Source organism: Sus scrofa, chromosome 13 (genome assembly GCF_054392235.1).
Source record: "Sus scrofa isolate SSC_HxYL_T2T_F1_AM1 chromosome 13, Sscrofa_HxYL_maternal_Yorkshire_Landrace_v2.0, whole genome shotgun sequence".
NCBI lineage: Eukaryota > Metazoa > Chordata > Mammalia > Artiodactyla > Suidae > Sus > Sus scrofa.
In genome coordinates this window covers 184,014,511-184,039,337 of record NC_139395.1, presented here as the reverse complement: position 1 = coordinate 184,039,337, position 24,827 = coordinate 184,014,511, and the positions used below count along the sequence as shown (strand labels likewise).

The window sequence follows — 24,827 nt, the reverse complement described above, 5'->3', positions numbered from 1 at the left end:
TAATTAATAGTCTAAAGTATAGCATAAACAAAACTTTTATATATATGCTGGTAGGCCAAAAAAATTTATGACTTGCTTTGTTGCAATATTCACCTTATTGCACTGATCTGGAACTAGAACTGTAATATCTCTGAGGTACGCCTTATCATGTTGCAACAGCCCAAGTGAGAGGTTTAGAGCGAGAACCATTCAGATGGTCTTTGAGTTGGGAAGTGCCGTATTAAAAAAAATAAATAAATAAGGTCTGTGCTTTATAAAGATAACTCAGGCAGCAGTGTGTTGGATGGATTGCAAATTGTAAAATTTGACAATTTCCAAATGCAAAGTGGTGTAAACACATGCTTTGAAAGATATAGTGGGCACTTGGGGACATAGATCAAGGGGAGAAGGGTTGAGAATGGGATGTATCCTAGGAAGACTGAATCTTTAATCTTTGAAGTCAGGGATCAGGCCAGGAATTGTTTCATTATTAAGGCCATGTGTGTCCGGAAACACTCAAAAAGATCAGGCCTCACGGAGTTTGGCCGAATTGCCAGTGTGTGGGTTTGGATTTTTCTCACTGTAAGAAATCGTAGAAATTCAGGCCAGCCTAGAAAACACAGGGTCATATCTCAATGTTTATTGCCCATGGCCTGGAAATGGGGACTAGGCAACCAAGCACAACTGAGTGATAGTAGAAGCATGGAAAAAGGAGTCAAGAAAGAGAGGTGGTTCCTGTCAGATCTTATAAAAATAACTGCCATTCATTTTAAGAAAATAAAGAGCAGCTCTTTGGAAATGCAGTAAGTTCCTCATTGTTTTCCTTACCTTGGTGATTTTCACGTGGATAAGATTTCTCAGACCAAGATCTTTTTAAAAGAACATATCACTTCTCACATAACATTCCAGAAACATGGCAAATAACAAGTGTGACTGCGGAGTGAACCTATGACTGGAAACTGAAGCCAGAATTTCTGCATTCCTTGCAAGAACCCATAGTTCCTTTAATTATACATAGGGCTTGTAAACAGAAAAGTGCTTCACAGATGTAGAGAATCTAAGAGGTAACACAAAAAATAAAATAAATATATGGTCTGGCAAAACCATACTAGGTTAAAGCATCATGATTTACTAAGGGAGAGGAATATTTTGGAGAGATAGTAGCGATAATGAATCATATGCAAAATGCTACTTATTTGGGAAAGTTTTGTGACTGAAGGAGAGATTGTCAATTTTGATAAATATAATAAAGATGTGGGAAATAAAATGAGAGAAATGACCTATATCTTAAAATTACAACTTTAAGGGAAAATAATCTATCTACCTATCATCACATTTCCAACCTTTCCTTTGAGAGAGAAAGATGTCCTAGAATCCACTGCTTTTGTGGGATTACTGAAACCATTTTTACAATTCTCATCCATATAGTTCTGCTATTAACTATCTCAATCTTCTTTTACTAATTCATATTTGTCTAAATTCTGAGGTTTTACAGACTCTTAAATATTGCTTTTTTCCTTATCCAGATTTCCATCTATGTGACATTAGTAAATCTCTGATGCCAATATGAAATTTATAAAATTTGGTAGTAAATCAGACCAACAATTTAAGAGGTAGTTTTTAGGGAAAGTTCAATTGCATTGAAAAACATCTGCAAAGTACTTTTTCCCTCTCAGCATCCAAAAGGCACATGTGAAATTGCTTGAGGCCATTAGACATGAAATATTTCAATCAAAGTTTATCATTCCATGAGAAGAATTTGTTCCATTTATTAGAAATTAACATGGGCCTTATCACATGATTCATTAGCATGCTTGTGTAAACACAACAAACTTGTTGTTATCTAATTTGGTTTCCCAGAATTCCTCTTGCTCTGCCTGGCAGGAAGTCACTGTGGTGGCATCTGTTTCTTATAGAGCTATCAAGAATGATAAGCAGCTTCTTGTGTTGCTTAAGTCATACATTTTCCCCCTTTTCTCCAACAGCTAATATGCTCTTTTTCTGCCATATGGAAAAGATAAATACCAGAACTTAAAATATCAGAATAAAAGAGAAATGAGAATGAAACTCTTTGAACACTGACCATGAAGGAAATACTCATGGAGTGTGTTCAAAGGTGTTGGACTCTTTGTGTTACTGTTATTAAATTAGTGACCACATCAAAAATATGTTAGCTAGCTAAAATTTTCCTTTATATCACTCTATTCAAAAATTCAAAAGGACAGAAAGTGTTAAAACCATAGTCTATTTCCAGTTATTTATTGCTATGCAACAATTATCCAAAACTTGGAATTACATTTTATTATTATCCTAATGAATTTGTGGCTTGACTGAGCTCAGAGGGGTGGTCCCAAACAATGTCTCTTGTACACTTGCAGTGAGATATTGGCAGGAGACACAGTCATCTGAAGACTGGACTGGACTAGAACCATGAAGGCTCATGTATGTCTGGCACTTGATGAAGGTTTTTGGCAATGAGCTTAGCTGGAACTGTAAACATTAACACCTTAAACTCACTTCTCCATATGGCTTCCCATGGCATGGTAGCTTGGTTTCAAGATGGAGTGTCCAAAGAGCAAGTGTCCCATAATACCTAGCCAACAGAGAAAAGTTTCTTGTGACCTGGATTCAGAAGTCATGTGACATCTCTTCTATCATATTCTACTATTCAAAGAGTAAGTTACGGTGTCAGTGTAAGTTCAAGAGAAGGGACCACACAAGGGCCTGGATACACCAGGAGCATATCTCATTGGGGGACCATCTTTGAAGATAAGTTACCAAACCTCAAATTAAAATTTTATCTGGAAAGTCAGAAAGAAAATCTATGTTAAAAAAAAGCAGTGAATTTAAAGAATTTACAGAATCAGGCCCAATTTGATATAGAATATCCAATTTCACTTAGTGTCTCTAAGATTAATTGACATAATATTGAACTATACTTGGATTTAATTTTTATGACAGTATGTTAACAAAAATATGTTTCATAAATTAGGTTTCACATTATTCCCATTACTACAATATTTGCATTTTTAAAAATTTCCCTCATTTTTAGTATCAATCATTTTAAATAATGATGACTAATATTTATTAAGCATTAACAGTGTTCCAGAAATTATCACTTTCAAAAAAAACCTATAAAAGAAGTACCATTATTATCCCAATTTATGGATATATCAATAGAGAGAGGGTCCAAGAATAGGCATATCCTAAGAATCACACATCTTTTGAGCGGCAGAGCTGCAACTTGACCTTAGGAAATACGGATCTAGAGCTCATACTCTTAAATATAAGAACTGCTGCAAAGTCCTTTCCTGAGACACAGTATCACAGCAACTAGTGATGTGACTGTGCAATAGAATCTAAATCTAAGGCAGGGTTTTAGGTAGTGTTAATTCCCTGCAGCCAAGGACCACCAGCAAACACTCGGAGTTGAATAATTTAGGTTTGTTATGCACTGTAGTGTGGAAGAACACACAACTTGGAAACTTAGGATATAAGTTTAATAGTCTATCTTTGATTTGAGCTTTGGTTGGATGACTTTGAGGGGCACCTAAGGAAGGATGGATTTGCTCAAGACTAGATGCTGTCAGAAAGCAGGGACAAATCTATGATTGGGTATCTCAAAAAATCCTATCTATAAGAAGGGTAAACTAGAGTGAGGGGCAAGTTTTAGTTGCTCAAGTTAGCCAGGAAAGAAAATGCTTGGTATTTCATGGCTTGCAAAATGGCCTCATTTTTTGTTGTCACTTAGATAAAATTATGAAATCGTCTTGCTTTTGTCTCTATTTATCATGGTCTCAGAATGACCTTATCTGATGTTCTATGAGATTGTTTGTGTACAGAAGGAGAACAGCATGGCCCGGCTGTGAGGGCCAGGCCAGCTTCTAAGAACACTGAGGTCTTGCTGAGTGTCAGGCCAGTTCCTAGATGTCAAGGGCTGCTTTTATTATTTCTTAGTGGGGTGACTGTTTCAAGTGACTATAGTATGTCCTATTTCTTTTAGCACATTATTATTTTCCTTTAATACCTGAGGTGCTGAATTAATAGCTAAACAAAGATACTGCGTATTTGTAACTTGTAATTTTTAGGTGATGTTAATAAAAATATTTTATTTAAAGTTCATTTGATTTTTAACTATAAATATGCAGCATGCATAGTATTTTAAATGTGTTATTATTATATTTTGGAGGGAAATTTTTCCCCCAAAAAAGTAAATTTTTAATTCTTAATATAATTAAAGGGGAAAAGTTGATATATTGACTGATTTTATATCAATTAGGCATTTGTTTTAATATTTATGTTAAGCTGCACCTTTCTATTATGGTTGATCCTTGAACAACATGGGTTTGATGTGCATGGGTCCATTTATGTGCAGATTTTTTCTTCAATAGTAAAAACCCCAGTAATACACTGATCCATGGTTAGTTGAATCCACAAATGTGTACTGTGGATACTGAGAAACTGTGTATAAGAGGGTCAGTAATACTGCATGGAGGGTTGGCACCCAAACACCTGCCAAGGGTCAGGGTCACTGTAATTGCTTTAGGCATCATTTTCCATAACATATGTATTGAAAGAAAAGACTAGGAATTTTGAACGCAGATATACTGAGAAAAATCAACATGATATATAAGGTTCACAGAAATTTCTATGTTAATTGTTGGTAATAAACTGTAATCAAATAAAGATTTTTTTAATACCCTTGGCCCTCTTGGATGACCGGGTTAAATGTTATTAAGCTTTAAGGCAGAGATCAAGAAAGCAGATCAGGGAGTTTCCATTGTGGCTCACGGGTTATAAACTTGACCTCTAACCATGAGGGTGCAGTACCTTCCCTGGCCTCGTTCAGTGGGTGAAGGATCTGGCATTGCTGTGAGCCATGGTGTAGGTCCCAGACATGCTTTGGATCCCGTGTTGCTGTGGATATGGCGTAGGCCAACAGCTGCAGCTCTCAGGAACTTCCATAGGCCCCAGTTGCAGCCCTAAAAAGAAAAAAAGATGAGATTGGATATCATTCAGCAGTTGCTAAAATTCAGCAGTCAAGTTAAGGAGCATTATAAGGTACTTTAGTAGGAAAAAAAAAAGAAACTATTCTTAATTCCTAGAGTTCTAAATTTCATTTCTCTGACTATTCATTGTCCTGTTTATTCTTCAAGACTCAGCTAAGTTTTCTATTGCTGTGCTTAAGATATATGCCCTTCCTTAATGGCCCCTAAAATCCTGCTCATAATTCTATCATTATTTTTGTCTCCTCCATTAGATTGTGGACACTTCAAGGATATAGTCATTCATCCCCTTACTTCCGTGTCTAACACAATATCTGCCCTTTAGTGGATGCTCAGAAAATGCCTACTGAATGAAGAAATGAATGAAAGGATAGATATCAAATTTTTATTTTCAAGTCATTAATAAATTGGCTTAAAAAGAATTTTCTTTCTCATAATTAACAAAGTTATTATACTATGGTGAATGAAACTGTAACCTAATTCTGTGACAGTGTGCAATAGTCAGTTTACTTTAAAAATAATTTTCTGACTTTGCATGATCTAACAATCCTTGATGTGAAGTTGCTTTTTGTTCTGTACCAAAAGACAAGATGTTTTCTAAAGACTGTTCTATTGTTTGGTTTTTGGAATTTGTTTTAGAAAATGCAAAACAGGTGTGGATCATCTGTAGTCATTTAAAGAAAACTTACGAATGAATTTTTAGTGTATATTTCAAAAAACATGCAAAGTTAGCTTAATTTCCAATGCAAATAAAACAAATATTGATATTTGTAAACACCACATTAATTCTTTAAAACTTAATATATAACTTCTAAATATAAACTCCAATGTCTAGAGTGCTAAGAACAAATAAAGCAAATTAATTGTTAAATCCATATATTTACAGTCAGATAGAGCTCATTAAATACTGTTGCTCTATACAGTTATTCAGGATAAATTTATAATATTTATTTTGAAGTCAGACCTTACAAAAGTGTTTTGTTTCATAAATTAGTAGGTAACAATTCTGGAATTTACTTTGCTGTGTTGATTCTTCCATTGTTAAACTTAACTGGAAAACAATAATGACAACAATAAATACTGCCAATACTATTCAAGTTCCACCAATCAATAATAATTCTATAAACTGTTATTTTTACTGGACTAATTTTTGCATCTCTTATAACCTCATGAAAGGTCATGTGTAAAGAAGACCTTGTTAAGACTCCCTAAATCGCTGAAGAGGAATGTAAGGGGAAGATATCCAAGGAAGATTCATTTTTCTTTGTTAAAAGAGAAATTTAGAACTATTTTATTCATTCTACCTGATAAATGTGTTAGAATTGTTTCCATCATGGTAATTAATTAATTAAACAAACCAATGGTAGCCAACTTGGTGAAATAGAATTTAATTCATTATTCCATTTAGAAAACAGAGGAAATAGTTCAACAACCTTATGTCACTTAAAATTAATTAACATGATTAATAATAATTTTAAAGATTTTAGTAAGTAATAATTAACAAACTTTGTTAATAATTAATTGAGTAGAACTAAAATGAAAATCAAAACATATAAAATGAACCATAAGACATTTTAAGAACATAATTTATACATCTTCCTAGACCCTTATTCTGAGGGGAAACAAAGTCCTAAAATGGAGGTCATAAACATGTATTCTTGACTTTATCCATATAGCTCTTTAGAATCTCATTTAGAAAAATAGGTTCTGTAATACATACAACTTTTTCTACTGTAAATACATATGAGACAAATGGCAAGTCATTTGGAAATATTTTATGTCATTATAAAAATGAAATATTTCGCTGCTAATGGAGATATCATAGAATTGTCACAAAATGACATTCAAACACTGACAATTGAAAATAATTTTCCTTATATTAAAAATGATCCTTTTATCAGAAACTCCCATTACTAAGCACATAAATATTTGAAGATTTTTATCCTATTTGTAAGAAATACCCTATACATTATTAATAAAGCAAGTGACAGTTCATAGCCCAAAACCTAAGGATAATTTACCAAATACTTATTAAATCAGCATTTATTATCTAATTTATGGTGCTAGTGATTATTTGCAGGATTAATATGACTACAATTGACCTCTAGGCCTGGCATATTAATAATTCACTTTTATTAAATACTTTTATATATACCAAGACCCTTTATGACAACTTAGATTCAGAGAAGTTAAGTAACTTGCACAAAATCTAGTAAGTCAGGATTCAAATCCAGGCAGACTGGCTTTTGTACCCAAACTTTTGCTATCCTCCTACAGAGCATCTCCTTTTATAATAAGGAAGCCAAAGTCCACTGGGTTAAGATAAATTGTACAAAGTCACACAGTACATCTTTGCTGATGCCAGAAAAAAGCCCAGATGATTTACTTCAAGTTCCCAAGTTTTTCCACTATGACAAACTGTTCCTCACTTCCCCAGAATCCCCAATTTATCTCAATACCATAGATTTCCACTTTGGTCCTACTCACCCTCTTCTCAGACTTGTGCCTCTTTCCAGGGACCAACTCGTCTGCTCCAGCCATAGGTCAGCTTCATACACCCTTCTAGATCCACCTAAACTTTGGTTCAGGCCATTTGAAGACCTTAAACTAGGCCTCCTACATAAGAGAGTTGCATTTCCAGACTGACAAAGGGATCTGACAACAGATAAATAGCAGGAGACTGAGAAATATTGAAAGCATGCAAAACAAGAAGAGTAGGGGAAATTAATCTGCAAAAGAGAGGATGCTCAGGAGAAGAGGAATTTTCTGGTTCTGAATATTGGAGGGTGGCATACTGGCTATCTTCCAGCTGCTCCTCCAGATCCATTCTCCAGTCATATTCACCCCGTGTCTAGGATAATGAGCTCTATGGCTTCTACCAGCAGGTTCTCCTTCCTCTGGCAATGGAAGTCACCAGCAGGACTTTGGAGGGAAGGAATATGAGGTCACGTATTTCTTCCCTAGTTGCCTTCTTGTTGGGCTGCTGTGGCTTGGCTATGAAATTCTTCCAAAGATCCCCTCTAATGAGGTTACTCTCTCCTTATGCTGTCCTGAGTTCCAGGAACCACTCTCTCTCCCTTCCCTTCAAACCTAGCAGTGATGATGGTTCTATCATGTTGGGAGCCCCACAGTACTACACACTCTCTTGGTGGATCCCCAAATCCCTGACTGAAACAGGAGGGCTGGAAGACAGGTGAGGATTCATCCCCAAAAATCTCATTGGCAGTAAGTGCAGAATACGGAGGGGTGTATTTCAATGGAAAATTATTAAGATGGATTTTCTGAACAATGTCAATGCAGTACATAGTCTAAGAAAACAGTCATCTTCATCATTTGAAGATAAAACTCGGGCAATTAAGACTATTCAGTAAGGTGAAGACTTCTGGAAGGAAGCCACAAACTCACAAGAAATCAAGCCAAAAGTAAATTTGCAGTTGTTTTTTTGAGTGTACTGTGCTCAGAGTCTTAAAGAGCATTATTTTAATAGCCACTCAGTTAATAAAGCAGTTTTACTCTAATTTAGACCCAGTCCTTGTATTTTATTTTTAAAAAGGAAAGATCAAATATAAAAGAAAAATGAAAACATATAGCAATTTAATATACTTATATACCAGGGACATTTCTAAATATTATTTGTTAACATTAGGTTTGTTGAGGTTTAATTTATATAGGGTACTATTCAACCTGTTTGGGTATAGAGTTCTGAGTTCTGACAAATGTATATCATCATGTTACTACCACTAAAATTAAGATATAAAATATTTCTATCACACCAAAGAATTCCCTTCTGCCCATTTGCAATTAATTCTCTCCCCTAACCCAAGCTTTAGACCCTGCTACCAATGGTCATCTGATTTCTATACCTGTTGGTTTATAACTTTCCATACTGGACTGCAACTTACTAAACTTTTCTGTCTGAATTCTTGTTTCAGCATAATGGTTTTGTGTGTGATCCATATTGTTGCATATATCAATAGTTTGCTCCTTTTATTGATGAGAAATATTCTATTATACCATAATTTCTCTATCTTTTCACCTGTTGATTCACTTTAGGGTTATTTCCAGTTTTTTTGATTATGAATAAAGCAGTTATTCAGCTTAGGTCTTTATGGTAACATGTTTTCATTTCTCTTTCATAAACATACAAAAATGGGACCATTAGGCGACCTGGTAAGTGTATGTTAGGAAATTACCAAACTGTTTTCCTTGTGACAAGTGATTATAGGTATTGTCTCATTTAATCCCTAGAATACTAAATCCCTATTATCTACATTATCTCACTTAAATCTTAGGAAAGAAGAATTTTGGTTTCCTTTTGTTTTACAGATAAGAAAACTGAGGGTTAAAGAGATGAAGTGACTTATCCAGGGCTGCATTTCAGTGAATTACAAGGTCAGGATTAGAGCCCAGCTATTCTACCTCATGCTTAGAAAACATCATTATATAGTGAGTAGTTTGTTATTAAACAAATATTACACTGTGCATCTATTATGCACCAGTCACTGTTCTAGGCCCTGAAAACTTAAGAGTTAAAATTAAATTGACAGAATCTCTGTGCCAAGGGATATTGCACTAAATCTTCAAACCCAGTATAAAGTACCAATTGCTTGACTAAAAATATACATCATAGAAGTGCAGAGAAACGCAGTTTCAAAATCTGGCAGTAGATGATGACTGTTACTAGCCTGAAAATAGGCATACCACTTAGTAGAATCCAGGCTCTACTACTTGTCAGGGAGGCATACTTAACCAGGTTACATAGCCACCCTAAGCCACAGTTTCTTCATTTATAAAATAGGGATACTCATTTTTAAGTGGACTAAATGAGTTAACATGATACGGCATTTAGAACAGTATCTGGCATCTAGTAAGAGCTCAATAAATGTTAGCTATTAACATTATCAAGGACATACTGACAATTCCAATCCAAATTCCAATTGGCCTCTTGCCTGAAATTCTTTTAAGTTCAGTAAGATCTGTATCTGTGAATGAGTTTATTTATTTTCTTCCTTGTTCCAGGAGAGTTTAAGATGACATCTGTCAATATTAGGGAGCTGAAGCATACCTGAAAATAACAAATGATGACATCTGGATTATCTTTCAACTTTGGAGTTTTAAGATACAGCTTCACAGTGGTAGAATAATCCACAGACACTTCATGCATAATAGTATAGCCAGTTAAAAAAAAATCCCATCTATATTTATTGGCCTTTATGCCAATGTAAAATCACTGAGTCCCCTCCAATAGACTCTATCCCTTTACTTCTTCTTTACAATGTAAGAAAATCAAACTTTGGGCAGTTAGTACATGTCAATAGCAAGCTTGGAGTTAAAGACAGAATCATAATTTAATATTTATAAGATGTTTGTCTCCTATTTAGTTGCCAAACCAAATCAATTCACACACATACATGTACATATACACCTCTGCATACACATATATGTAAATATATGTATATATGTATGTGTAAGTATATATATAGGTATAGGTGTATGTATGTGAGGTTGGTTTAGTTTGGCATGTAACATGTGTATTATATATAGATGTATTTATATATTTATACAATAACATACCTGCAAACAAAAGAAAACAAAGCAAAGCAAAGCTCTTAACAAAAAGAGCTCTGTATTTGAATTAATTTTATCTTCCAACTTTAAAGTTTTGGGCTCCTTATAACTCCCAATATGTTACAAAAACAACTACAGTAAGTTGTATTAGTTTTTCTCTTGTTATTAATATAGTATCAATGACTGGAAGAAAATAGGAAACCATCTAGTTTACTTTAGAAAGATAAAAATTAAAGAGCAAAATCCACAAGTTTTACATTTTATATTCTCGCTTATACACAATATATATTACAGAAATTATTTTCAGTCAGTTTGAGACAATTTTTGATAGTTTATCCAGATAGTTTATCTTACACCATATATACATATATGGTGTAAGATAAATCCATTTTGTCAAGGCCTGCACACGCAAAAACCCAACTATATTTAAAAGAATTCAATAAGCCACCTGAATAAAACCATTACAAATGTGAATTATGCACATGAAATAGGCTCAGATTCTTTCCAGTGAATTCCTCATCATTTGGATTCACCTGAGCCTATAGGGTCTTGAAGAAAATCCAGCTTGGAGTGAAATTTAGGAAGGCAGAACGAAGCAGGCGAAGCCAAGTGATGAGAGCTGTCACTATATCTGCCATGGGATAAAATTGGCAGGTTTTGCTTGGCTATGGCCACAGGTGGAACATAATTTTGATGGCTTTATCTACGATTCTCTTGAATGTTCTTTTCCACATCATGGAAATCTGGTTCAACTCAGCCTGACAGATGGCTATCTGATCTGCAGAAATGTGGGAGCCCTGTATCTCAGGACTGAAAGAGACAAGGCCACCAGCCTTCCTGGAAACAAATACAAAGCCAGTAAGTTGTGACACAAAGACATTGGTGTTTGGTTTCCTCTTACTACCCCCAGGCATGTACTGTACAAACCATGATACATGCATTGCCCCCTGCAGTTAATCTCGTTATCCTGGTTAAGCTTAAGAATGGAAGAACAAGATGAATTGTAATAACAAATTATATAATTACTTGTTTTTTAAATCATTCTGTGTAACATATGCAGAAGGGTATAACTTTGTAGGTTCAGTTTCACTGAGCTATGAGACAGGCCTTGACTCTGTTCTCCAGAATAAACTGGAAGAGTTGATATTCATGAAATGTTCGTTGAAAGTTACTTTTGGGATATGTACAGTTTTTATACAGAATTTAAGTTAAGACAAGGATGTCCATTCTCGCCACTACTCTTCAACATAGTTTGGAAGTCCTAGCCACAGCAATCAGAGAAGTAAAACAGATAAAAGGAATCCAAGTGGGAAAGGGAGAAGTAAAACTATCACTATTTGCAGATGACATGATACTATACATAGAGAATCCCAAAGACTCTACCAGAAAACTGTTGGAGCTCATCCACAAATTTGGCGAAGTTGCAGGATACAAAGTTGCAGGATACAGAAATCAACAGCATTCCTATACACTAACAATGAAAGATCACAAAGAGAAATTAGGGAAGCAATCCCATTTACCATCACATCTAAAAGAATAAAATACCTAGGAGTAAACCAACCTAAAGAGACAAAAGACCTGTACTCTGAAAACTATAAGACACTGATGAAAGAAATCAAAGAGGACACAAACAGATGGAAAGATATACCATGCTCTTGGATTGGAAGAGTCAATATTATCAAAATGACTGTACTACCCAAGGCAATCTACAGATTCAACGCAATCCCTATCAAATTACCAAGGACATTTTTCACAGAACTCCAACAAAATATTTTAAAGTTTGTTTGGAAGCACAACAGACCCAGAATAGCCAAAGACATCCTGAAAAAGAAAAATGGAGCTGGAGGAATCAGCCTCCCAGACTTCAGACTATACTACAAAGCAACAGTCATCAAAACCATATGGTACTGGCACAAAGACAGAAATATAGATCAGTGGAACAGGATAGAAAGCCCAGAATTAAACCCACACACCTACAGCCAACTAATCTATGACAAAGGATGCAAGAATATACAAAGGAGAAAAGACAGCCCCTTCGATAAATGGTGCTGGGAAAACTGGACAGCCACATGGAAAAGAATGAAATCAGAACACTCCCTAACACCATACACAAAAATAAACTCCAAATGGATTAAAGACCTAGATATAAGACCAGACACTATAAAACTCTCAGAGGAAAACAGGCCAAACACTCTCTGACATAAATGACAGCAACTTCTTCTCAGATCCATCTCTTAGAGTAATGACAGTAAAAACAAAAATAAACAAATGGAACCTAATTAAACTTCAAAGTTTCTGCACAGCAAAGGAAACCCTAAACAAAACGAAAAGACAACCCACAGAATGGGAGAAAATCTGTGCAAATGAATCAACTGACAAGGGATTCATCTCCAAAATTTATAAACACCTTTTGCAGCTCCATACCAAAAAAAAATACTACCCCATCAAAAAATGGGCAGAAGATCTAAACAGACAATTCTCCAAAGAAGACATACAGATGGCCAAAAAACACATGAAAAGATGTTCAACATCACTCATTATTAGAGAAATGCAAATCAAAACCTCTATGAGGTACCACCTTACTTACACCATCCAGAATGGCCATCATCAAAAAGTCTACAAACAGTAAGTGCTGGACAGGGTGTGGAGGAAAAGGAACTACACTGTCAGTGGGATTGTAAATTGGTGCATCCACTGTGGAAAACAATATGGAGATTCCTCAGAAAACTAAACATAGAACTACCATTTGATCCAGCAATCCCACTCCTCGGCATCTATCTAGAGAAAACCATGACTCACAAAGACGCATGATTCATTGCAGCACTATTTGCAATAGCCAAGACATGGAAACAACCTAAATGTCCCTCGACAGAGGAGTGGATCAAGAAGATGTGGTATATATACACAATGGAATATTACTCAGCCATTAAAAGGAATGAAATACCAGAATTTTTAGCAACATGGTTGGACCTAGAAACTATCATGCTAAGTGAAGTCAGCCATACAATGAGACACCAACATCAAATGCTTTCACTGACATGTGGAATCTGAAAAAAGAACACAATGAACATCTTTGCAGAACAGATACTGACTCACAGACATTGAAAAACTTTTGGTCTCCAGAGGACACAGTTTGGGGGGTGGGGGGATGTGCTTGGGTTATGGGATGGAAATCCTGTGAAATTTGGATTGTTATGATCATTATACAACTATAGATGTGATAAATTCATTGAATAATAAAAAAATAAACAAAGTTGATAAACTTTAGGTACACAGAATTCAGCATAAAGTTTTACTTAATAAGTTGAATGATAGAATTATTCTGAGAATCAAAGAAAACTAGGTTGCTAAAATATTTGTGTAAAATCAACAACAAAACAGAATCCCAGTACATTCAGTTCTTTCTTACAGAATACATTTAGGATACCATTGTCATTTGCCTATAGATATTTTTTGATTTCCTTTTTAATTTATTCATTGATCCCTTGGTTGTTTAGCAGCATATTGCTTAAAGAAGATGTGGTACGAATATGAATGGAGTTTCATCAAGAAAAAAGGGGAGGGCTCAAATTAATATAATTACAAATAAAAAAAAAGTCACAACTGACACTGTAACAATACAACGGATCATAAGAGACTACTATGAGCAACTATATGCCAATAAAATGGACAACCTAGAAGAAATGGGTAGATTCTCACAAGGGTACAACCTTCCAAGATGCAATCAGGAATGACTAGAAAATAGGAATAGAATAACAAGTTCTGAAATTGGAACTGTGGTTCAGGTTTCTGCTCAAAATTACTTTATCAGACTTCCTTGCCATACTCACTTCTGCTGCCTCACTTTCCATCTATCCTATGTTTGAATATTAGGTTCATTTTAATAGTGGGAAAGTCATATGGTTAGAAATAAGAGGCTAGGGTTTCAGGATGAGGCCAGAACTTGAAACATATATGCACAGGTTTTCTTGGTATCCTAAAGGTATTCTATAAGAAAGAACTGAATGTACTGGGATTCTGTTTTGTTGTTGTTTTTACACAAATACTTTAGCAACCTAGTTTTCTTTGATTCTCAGAATAATCCTATCATTCAACTTATTAAGTAAAACTTTCTTTATGCTAAATTCTATGTACCTAAACACAGTATTATTAATTTAATTTGCTGTAGAAAACTTCACTTAACAGATTTTGCCACAGTATATTACCACATTTTCCCCCCAGCTACCTGTTCTATAAGTCCAAGGATCTTTTCCTTTTCTTGGCTTAAGACATAAGACAAGAGTTCCCATCATGGCTCAGTAGAAATGAAGCTGACTAGCATTCACGAGCATGCAGGTTTGATCCCTGGTCTCACTCATTGGGTTAAGGATCCGGTGTTGCCATGAGCTGTGGTGTAGTTTGCAGATGCGGCTCAGATCCTGCATTGTTGTGGCTGTGATATAGGCTGGCAGCTATAGCTCCCAGGCTGGGAACCTCCATATGCCACAGGTGCGGCCCTAAAAGAACCAAAAAAAAAAAAAAAAGACATAAGACAAATTCACATCTATTTAAGTGAATTTAAAGGATAAATTTTGATTGAATACATTTTTTCCACATATTTAGTTAAATACAATGTGAAGAGAGGGCAGAGAAGCATTGATTTTTTTTTTGTAAATCTTTTATAAGTAATCATTTATGAAACCAAGGAGCCCGCTCATCAAAACACACAAATATTTTGTTGCAGAAAGAAGTAAAATCTTCTCTGAATAACCAAAAAGCCAAAACTCTGCTCCAAAAAGGCAAGTGAGATAGGTAACAAAAAAGCCACAGCAGTAAACTGGGGGGGAGGGAGGCAGAAGGAAACAACAGAAAGAACTTATCATCAGGGAGAACAACTAGTGTTTGTGGAACTGACCTGTATTGAACTACTAACCCTGACCTGCCTCTAAACCAGGAGGCCTGCAGGGAGAATGCTAGGACCCATAAGCTTTACTAAATATATCTAGGTATCTATCAATTCCATCTATTGCTTGCCTTTTTTTCAAAAAGTATTAGAGCTTTAAACAATTTCCCTTTCTTTTTTTAATTAGAAGAAACTGGAGGAAAGAAAAAAAAAATGAGGGTAGAAAAAAAAAAAAAAACGAAACCAGAGATGAGGCTAGTACATGAAGTGCATACCATAAGATCTGGTGAATTTGATCTAGATAGGTCACATTTTTGCCTTGAAAAGCTCTCTAGAAGCTACACAAAGTAAGATACCTAATAAATTATATGATTTAATTGTCCATAAGATAAAAAACAAACTAATTGCTCAGTACTTTTTCAGCTATGGAAAAAAATGTTTCCCATAAAGAAGACTTGTGTAATACAACAAATGTTTTCTTAAAAACAGACTTTACAATAAAGGGAAATTTCTTTTAATATGCTGATGAAGTGATGAATCATTACAGTGAAAATCTGCAAATGACCCAAACAAGGGTCTTCCATGGAAAGTTTCATGCCATGAGCTGGATGTACTAGATAGTATTTTTTCCACAGTGTTTTTGGTAATATTGAACAGTTCTACATCAAAGTACATCCCTTGAAAAGTTTCAGATATTCTACACTGCTTGTTATGTGCACATTTTTATACTTTCACATTCAGACAAACTGCAAGCCAACCTGACAACTACTTTTTAATGCCAAGGGTACTAGTGAGGGAACACCTTACTAAACCGGCAGTTTTTTGTAAATTATTTCATTTGAACTTATAAAACAAATGAGATTTCCTTAAAAATGACATTATATATTAAAGATAAACCATTAATTGACTTCATGAATAATTAAACCTGGTACACACTTATAAGCATATCAGACAAGTATGAATTTAGCTTTGAATAGTAAGCCTGCTTCACAAAGAGAGCTTGTAAATATAGTATAGCCATAGATGATGCCATCAACATGTCATTCTTACTTTTGAAAAACTACCTTCTACTCCCCTTTTCTCTTGAATCTGTGAATGTGTCCCCATGGTAGCAAATGCAAGTTTATGTGCCTGATGCACACTGAGGCCGAAACAAAACTTTGGAGTTTGGAGCAAAGAAAGGTTTATTGCAGGGCCATGGAAGGAGAACAGGTGGCTTATATCCCCAAAGTCCCAAACTCCTTGAAGCATTTCAGCAAAGCACTTTTAAAGGCAAGGTGAGCAAGGGACCTGGTTAGTTGTTGCAAACTTCTTGGTGTCAGAATCCTTTATTCTTGCAGCCATCCAGGTAGGTCAGGTCACAATGCCCCTGTAAACGTCCAACAAGACAAATTTTATTCTCTATTCTGAAACTTTTTATTTCTATATGAATGGATTCAGAGCCCTGGGAATACACTATCCTGCATTTTCAGGCTATAGGCAACATTCTTTTGCAAAAGGTGCAGAGCCAGCATGACTAATCACACACAGGAAAAGGAACAGATCTAATAAGAAGTTAGATTTGTTTTTCCCTATTACACCCAGAGAATTTAAAACCCATTGGGTTTGTTCAATATCGAAGTATGATCCTACCAGTGTCCTGTAGTTTTGGAGGTGAATCCAGATAAGCTGTCTTTCCTTTTCATATACTTCCATTCTCTTCATCTCTCCTTTGCTTTTATAGTCTCCCTTTTTTTTTTTTTTTTTTTTTCCAGCTGCACATACTGGACAGGGAAGCTCTTTTGAGCTTCTCTTTCCACATATTTGGACTGTCATGCTGCTTTGCTTTTTCTTGTTTTCCTGGGGCCACCTGCCCTACACTCACGGCTCATTCTTTCTGTCCAGGTGCCCCTTCGGTGCCCAAGTTTCAAGATATTGCTCCCATTCAGTGACTGACCTGTTCCCCTCAGTTTCCAATACCACGTTCAGTCTTTTTCATGCTTTGCATTGCATGAGGATAGCCTCGAGGAAATCAGTGTTGGTGGAAAGAAACCCCTAAGTGCCTAGTGAGAAGCCACCAAGACAACTGCCCTCTCCCTGGGATCCCAAACAGCTTTACATGTGATACTTTGCTTCTCCATTCATTTGAAGTGCTCATTTCACAGCTATGAGAAGAAATCAAAGTGGCTTTCTATCCCTAGGGCTGTGCAGACATCAGAAAAATTTTGATACTTAATATCAATTTGATGTGTGTTACAGATGCATCATTTTTTAGTTTCAAGAGTACTATCAAAAAACACACGGGGGTGGGGGAGGGAACGCTTTCTAGGAAATTTTCTCAAGGCAGCATAGACTTATCATCCACCAGCCTAGAGAATGTATTAACATCAGCAGCAGTATATGCAGGAAATATCACAAGTCCTGGTCACCAAAGGAGCTTCCCCCCTTCCCTGCCCAAATGGCCATGACAACAACTTTCATGATCTCAGAAACTTCTCTTTCTAGCGACACTGGTATTAACAGTTTTTGTTTTAAGAATAAAGCAGTCTTGGAGTTCCCGTCATGGCGCAGTGGTTAACAAATCTGACTAGGAACCATGAGGTTGCAGGTTCGATCCCTGGCCTTGCTCAATGGGTTAAGGATCTGGTGTTGCCGTGAGCTGTGGAGTAGGTCGCAGACACGGCTCAGATTTTGAGTTGCTATGGTATAGGCTGGTGGCTACAGCTCTGATGCGACCCCTACCTGGGAAACTCCATATGCCGTGGGAGCGGCCCTAGAAAAGGAAAAAAGACCAAAAAAAAAAAAAAGAATAAGGGAATCTTTTGAAGTAAATATCGCCATTAAACAACATGAAAAAGGTGAGTTAATATGATATTCTCTCATATATATAGGAAAATATTGTTCTATTTTTATATTAGCATTAATCACATATATTGGCATCCACTGCACAGAACATTATACTGCTATAAGCTGTCAGAGAGGAAAGAATGTTAGGTCTCCCATTATTTCAATTCTGAGCAAAATTCTCATAAGGAATATTACTCTTTGAGAGCCAGTCAGGCATGAAGGGATAGCTCTTTCATGTGTTCAGATCACCTGGGTACTAATTAGTTTGCTGAGAGCAAAATACCCCTATGAATGGAGCTCTCTTGATTTGGATAATTAATTGAAGCTTCCCCGCAAGTAACTGGCACCTGGTGAGCAGCTCACATGCTTCAAAGAGCTAGATCCTATAATCAGGGTAAGGAGATATAAAATAATCCAGAGAAATATGGTACCCCATCGAAAAGCTAAGACTGCACAAAAGGACAATTTAACCCATTATATTCTTTGATAAACTATATCCAAAATTGATAGATCAGGTAAAAAAGCATAGTTAAAGGATGAATTTTACAAAAAAAAAAAATGACTAACAATAACTAACACATATGGTGCATCTTAAAATAAGGGCTTTACAAATACAAATTCAATCCTTACAAGTTCCTATGAGGTTGATACATCATTACTATTCCTAATTTATTTATTTATTTTTAAATTTTATGGTTGCACTAATGGCATATGGGAGTTCCTGGGCCAGGGATTAAATCCAAGCCACAGCTGCAACCTATGCCACAGCTGAAGCAACATCAAATCCTTTAACCCACTGTATCAGCCAGGGATAGAACCTGCACCTCCATAGAGACCAGAGCCACTGTAGTCAGATTCTTAACTCACTGAGCCATGGCAGGAATTATTATTCCTATTCTAAAGATGAGGCAAGCAAGACAGAGAAAGGTTAAATAAATTGTCTAATAAATCATCCAAAGATACACTGGTAGTGAATGGCAAAGGGAGATTTGAACTTGGTAGGTTGAATATAGAATCTATACTCTTACTTACCACACTAAAATTCTTACTTCAAAATAGAAAACCAGATCTACAATCTCATGGGTATAAACTGCACATAACCCTAAACAACTTGTGGTTCTAATGTATTTTGATGTTTATAGAGTTAGGAAGTATCAATCATTAATAACAGTAAAGTTCAGTTTACTGAACACCTACTATGAGTTGAGCATTTTGCCTCTATCACCTCTAAAAATAATCTTTCAAAGCAGTCAATGAATATATATAAAACTTTAGAGAAGTTGAATAACTTGCCTAAGTTTTTAATAGCAAGTGGCATCACTTGGAATTAAACCAAGATTGTATACATTCTATTCTTGGATTCCTCTCACTTAAGACTGATTTAAAAAAAAAAAAAACTATTTGGAGTCTATAGTCCATATAAGCATCAGTAAAAAGTGCCAACAATATATGTTTGTCAAACACATTTGAAAATAAACATAATGAGACAAGAAGGAAGAGAATGAAAACCAGGACAAAGATTTTAGTTTAAATTGCATTAACCTTTCTTCAGCATGGACCACTGAATGGATAAAAAGAAACTGACCCACCGCTCCAATTTTAGCTAATGCCATATTTCTTTAAGAATAACTTCCAGATGCTGGCTTGGGTGTCCATTTTGCTATTTCTGGCAAAGAGAATTCTTTTGCATTTTGCCAACCTAAACGAGCAGAATCTATTAATCAGTGCCAGTCATGATTTGTTCTTCTAGCACAAAAGCACAGGCCTTTTCCTTGGAATGCTTTTAGTTATAACCATCTTTTTCTCCATTTCTGCCTGCAAGGATGTACATTCATATTTCTGCCATGAACTGTGTCAGGGCTTAGTGCTCATCTGTTAATTTAGTGAATTAATTATCATGAATCATTAAATGGCATACTCCTTAGGGAACACAATAGTCCTTTTAAGACAGTGGTTGTCAAACTTTAGTTATATATTAGAATTACCTGGAATGTTAATGAAGCACACAGAGGCTAGGCTTATTGCAGTAACAGAGAGTCTCAGTCTTTGCATTTTTACTAAGTTGCCGAGTAATTCTGATACCAAGCAACGTTTGAGAACCACTGTCCTGTGGATCATGTCAGCCCTGCCTTTTTCTGGTTCCTAAAGCTGAACTGATGGTTTCCCAGATTCATTTCTCCTTTCTCTACCCAGTTCCTAAATTGAAGTAATGGGTTTCAACAGAAATTGCCCTAGCAGATGCAGATGGCCTCCAAGCTAGCTTCTGAATCAAAACTCCTCCCCACCCATGTGCCCAGTCCCTAGGCTTAAGCTTAGGTTGTTATTTCCCAAGATTTCCTGCAGTATTCAGGACACACAGCACCTTCTTTACAATGCCAGCTCTATGGCCAGAGTTAGCACCTTGTTCTTGCCAGTCCCCCTGCCTGGATCCTGAAATATATCCACTGTCCATTTCAATAAATAGCTCTTAAGCCATTTATCCAGCCTACCTTCCCCCCACCCCCAAAATTTGGTTGGTGTTTTAGGCAACCTGTAATATGGAACCAATGATTCTTTCCTCCCCAGATTTATACCATGGTATAATTCCTTCATGTAGAGTGCTGGCTTGACTTATTTTACTTCTAATGAACATAAAATGGCCTAAGTGAGAAGATATCATTTCTGAGATGCAGTTATGAAAAGAATAGGGCTTCCATTTTGGCAGTGTTTCTCCCCCACTCTCTTGGAGAGGCTCATCCGGGAAGTGTACAGCTGACATGTCATGAGGCAGCCTATGGAAAAGCGCACCTGGCAAGGGACCAACTGCCATAAAACAAGTTGTTGGAAGCAATATTATAGGCATCGTGTGAGCATAAAAATCCCTTTGGACAATTTAAGTCAGGAATCAGTGTTAACAGGCTCAATAAGGAGGGCTCACCTCTAGTTCTCATTTTACGAAAGGCCACGTACAAGAGAACAAACCATATGAAACATATAACAACTGCCTACAAAATAAGCTGTTGGAAGAAATAAGATAAACCTTATGTAAGCGTAAAATCTTTTATACATATCTGCTGAGACCCCTTCTGGCTGTTTTAAAATATATATAGCCAACTTCCTGATTTTACACAAAGAACTTCATTAGTTAAGGGCAAGGAACAGAGAGTAAAGAGTGAAACATTGTCTTCTTAAGAGTTACTGAAGTTCATTTGGCACTCATGTGTCTTGGAACAAGACAGCAATGTTAAAACCGTGACCACACAGAAAGGGCTGTAGAATAAAAATAAAGTATAGCATATTGGAAATTATAATAATCGAGCCACAAATTTAACAGAGCAGGGAAAGAAGTTCCAACATTGTGATGATATTGCACAGATCCCAACTTGTGGTTATTTCTAAGAAAAATATCCTAACATTTTTTCTTATGTAATAAACTTCTTAATCAAGTAATCTCTAAACCCCCAAAACCTTGCAATTTTTAGACTAACATTTTAAATGTAATTTTATTCTTTTTTAAACTTTGTTGCAGGCTCAATTTATTTCTAAAATATTTTTTCTAGCTTTCAGATATTTGAAAACTAAGCAATCTTTTTTATGATAACAGCCAAATTGTATTTTATTTTTTCTATGTGTAAAAGCTAAATATTATCAATATGAAATTTCCCATTTCCTGATTAAACCCCATGTATCTTTTAGAAAACAGAACAAAATTAAGTTTCCTTCTAGGTCCTCTCCACTTCTAAGTATCCACATACTTCAAGTATTCATCTACTCAATACTACAAATTATCCAATATGAAAATGGCAATAAAATCCCTTTTGAGTCAGTGAACAACTTCAAGAAAGCAAATCATGCTTTTGAAAGCTGTTTTAACTTATCTAATGCTCAAGAGCATGTGTATTCCCCACAATCTCACCGTTCTTGAAATTTGGTTTATAAACTTATACTCTCTTCTATACTCATAGATGGGCTTTATTATACAAATGAGATAATATTACAAATACTACTTTATCATTTTTTTTGCCCCTTTAAAGTGTTTATCTCCCATCTTCCCATGTCATTAAATATAGTATTTTATTATCAGAACGTCTTATTACTTGTTACACCTACTGATTACTGTTGAATATTTAGTTTGTAATTTTTCAATACAATTAACTCCAGTAAATAGTCTCATGAACAAATTTTTTTACCAATACAAGATTATTTCTTTAAAAAGAGTTTCTAGAAGGGGAATTAGTAAACCAAAGGCAGGAATATTTCTAAGGCATTGACATGTACTGTCAAATGACCTTCCAAGACACTTTTGAGCACTTTATATACCTGTTGGCCAACTGTAGAATGCCCGCTTCCTTATTCACTTACCAATGGCACTTTATGTTGGTGCTAGATGCTTGTTCGTTTTCTTTGATTTTTGGCTAATTTTATAGTTAAAAATATAATCTAACTGATTGTGTTAGTATTTCTTGGATTATCTGAGATTTTGCATATTGAAAAATTGTCAGTATTTTTAGTGTCCTCTTAATATTTCATCCTAGGGAGGTACCAAAAAGTGTTCAATTCGCCATTTTTAACTTACAGATTCCTTCTAAATAATCCCATTACTAATGCTTCAAATAGCACTTTTGTATACAACTGTAATTTACATTTGTTTAGTCTCAGCATAAATTCCCATAAGAAATTAGTTAGAAGAAAGATTATCACTAAAGTGCTTTGCACAAAGGCTTTACTAATTTACCAGCATGGAATAGAGTTTGTTGTGGGTTATATTATGTTAAAAGATATGCTGAAGTCCTAGCTCCTGGGAACTATGATTTTGAGTTTATCTGGAATTAGGGTTAGATGTTTTCAATTTGAGATGAGGTCATATTGAATTAGGGTGGACCCCGTATCTTTATAAGAAGGAAAGAGACAGACACAGAAGAAAGCTGGTCATATAAAGACAGAGGCAAAGATTGGAGTTACAGAAACACAAACTGAGGAAAGCCTGAGGCTATCAAATGCTGGAAGAGACAAAGAAGAAATCTCTCTTCAAGGCAGCATGGCCCTATCAACACCTTGATTTCAGACTCCTTTCCCACAGAACTCTGAGAGAATACATTTATATTGTTTTAAGCCATCCAGTTTGCTGTACTTTTTTATGGCAACGTGGGAGATTAGTACAGCATTATTTTCAAAACATCTGATGATTTACATACATATATATCTGTCTATATATAGATAGATAGATATTTATTTTTTCCACTATAGCTGGTTTACAGTGTTCTGTCAATCATGGACTTGGAGAATAGACTTGTGGTTGCCAAGGGGAAGGGGGAGGGAGTGGGATGGATGGCGTGCTTGGGGTTAATAGATGCAGACTATTGCCTTTGAAATGGATTAGCAATGAGATCCTGCTGTGTAGCACTGGGAACTATGACTGGTCACTTATGATGGAGCATGATAATGTGCGAAAAAAGAATGTATACATGTATGTGTAACTGGGTTACCATGCTGTATAGCAAAAAATTGACAGAACACTGTAAAACATCTGCTAATTTAAGACATATTTACCTGTTCTGATTTTCAAAAATATCTGTTAATTTAAATGTCAGGATGACATTTCATCATTCTGATTTTTATTAAAGTTAAAAATTTATGTCCTCTTTTATGAATTGTCTCTCAATATTCTTTTTTTTTTTTTTTAGAGCCGCACCCACAGCACATGGAGGTTCCCAGGCTAGGAGACCAATTGGAGCTACAGCCGCCAGCCTACACCACAGTCACAGCAACACCAGATACAAGCCGAGTGTGTGACCCATGACACTGCTCTTGGCAACGCCTAATCCTTAACCCACTGAATGAGGCCAGGGATCAAACGCTCAACCTCATGGTTACCATTCGGATTCGTTTCCGCTGTGCTGCAATGGGAACTCCTGTCTCTCAATATTTTTGTATTTTATCTCCAGTTTATTTTAACTTTAGCATTCTTTTTCATCAATATATTATCACTTGTTATCTGTCTCATTTCCTACAAATGTTTTCCTCTAGTTTTTGGTTTGCTATATAACTCACTGCCTAAATGTATAAAATAAACAGGAATCATTTCATAATGTTTATAAAATACTTTACATCATAAAAATAGACTGTTGGAGTTCCAGTTGTGGCACAGCTGGAACGAATCCAATTAGTATCCATGAGGATGTGGGTTCAATCCCTGGTCTTGCTCAGTGGGTGCAGGATCTGGTGTTGCTGTGGCTGTGTTGTAGGCTGACAGCTGTAGCTCTGATTCTATGCCCTAGCCTGGGAACATCCATATGCCATGCTTGTGGCCCTAAAAAGCAAAAATAAATACATAAATATTTTTAAAAAATAGACTGTCAAATTACCAATAACAAAAATATGCCTTGTTTTCCCTCATTTGATGATTTTGTATGAGATTCTCTAGGAAATTATATCTATAAATCACATTGAAAGTCTAAAAAGTATAGTCTTTTAGGGAAAAAAAAACAATGAAAGGACTGCACATGTAGTTTTATTCTTATGAAGGGCAGGTGAGGGAGAAAGGAGATTTTTCCTCATCATAGACCATCTCACAGCAAGAATATTTA

At 35.7% G+C, this 24,827-nt stretch overlaps 1 long non-coding RNA gene across 24 annotated transcripts in view; it reads right to left on the bottom strand.

The window, feature by feature from the left end:
- Positions 1-6,357: 6,357 nt before the first annotated feature.
- Positions 6,358-24,827, bottom strand: part of LOC146397799 (uncharacterized) — an 85,726-nt gene continuing 67,256 nt past the window's right edge. For 16 of the 24 annotated variants that reach the window (XR_014823693.1, XR_014823697.1, XR_014823692.1 and 13 more), the window contains one exon: positions 16,595-16,804. This is a non-coding gene — a long non-coding RNA (uncharacterized LOC146397799). Of the gene's footprint in view, positions 10,051-16,594; positions 16,805-24,827 lie in introns of those variants that run through there. The other 8 variants (XR_014823680.1, XR_014823667.1, XR_014823674.1 and 5 more) reach the window with 2 other exon arrangements.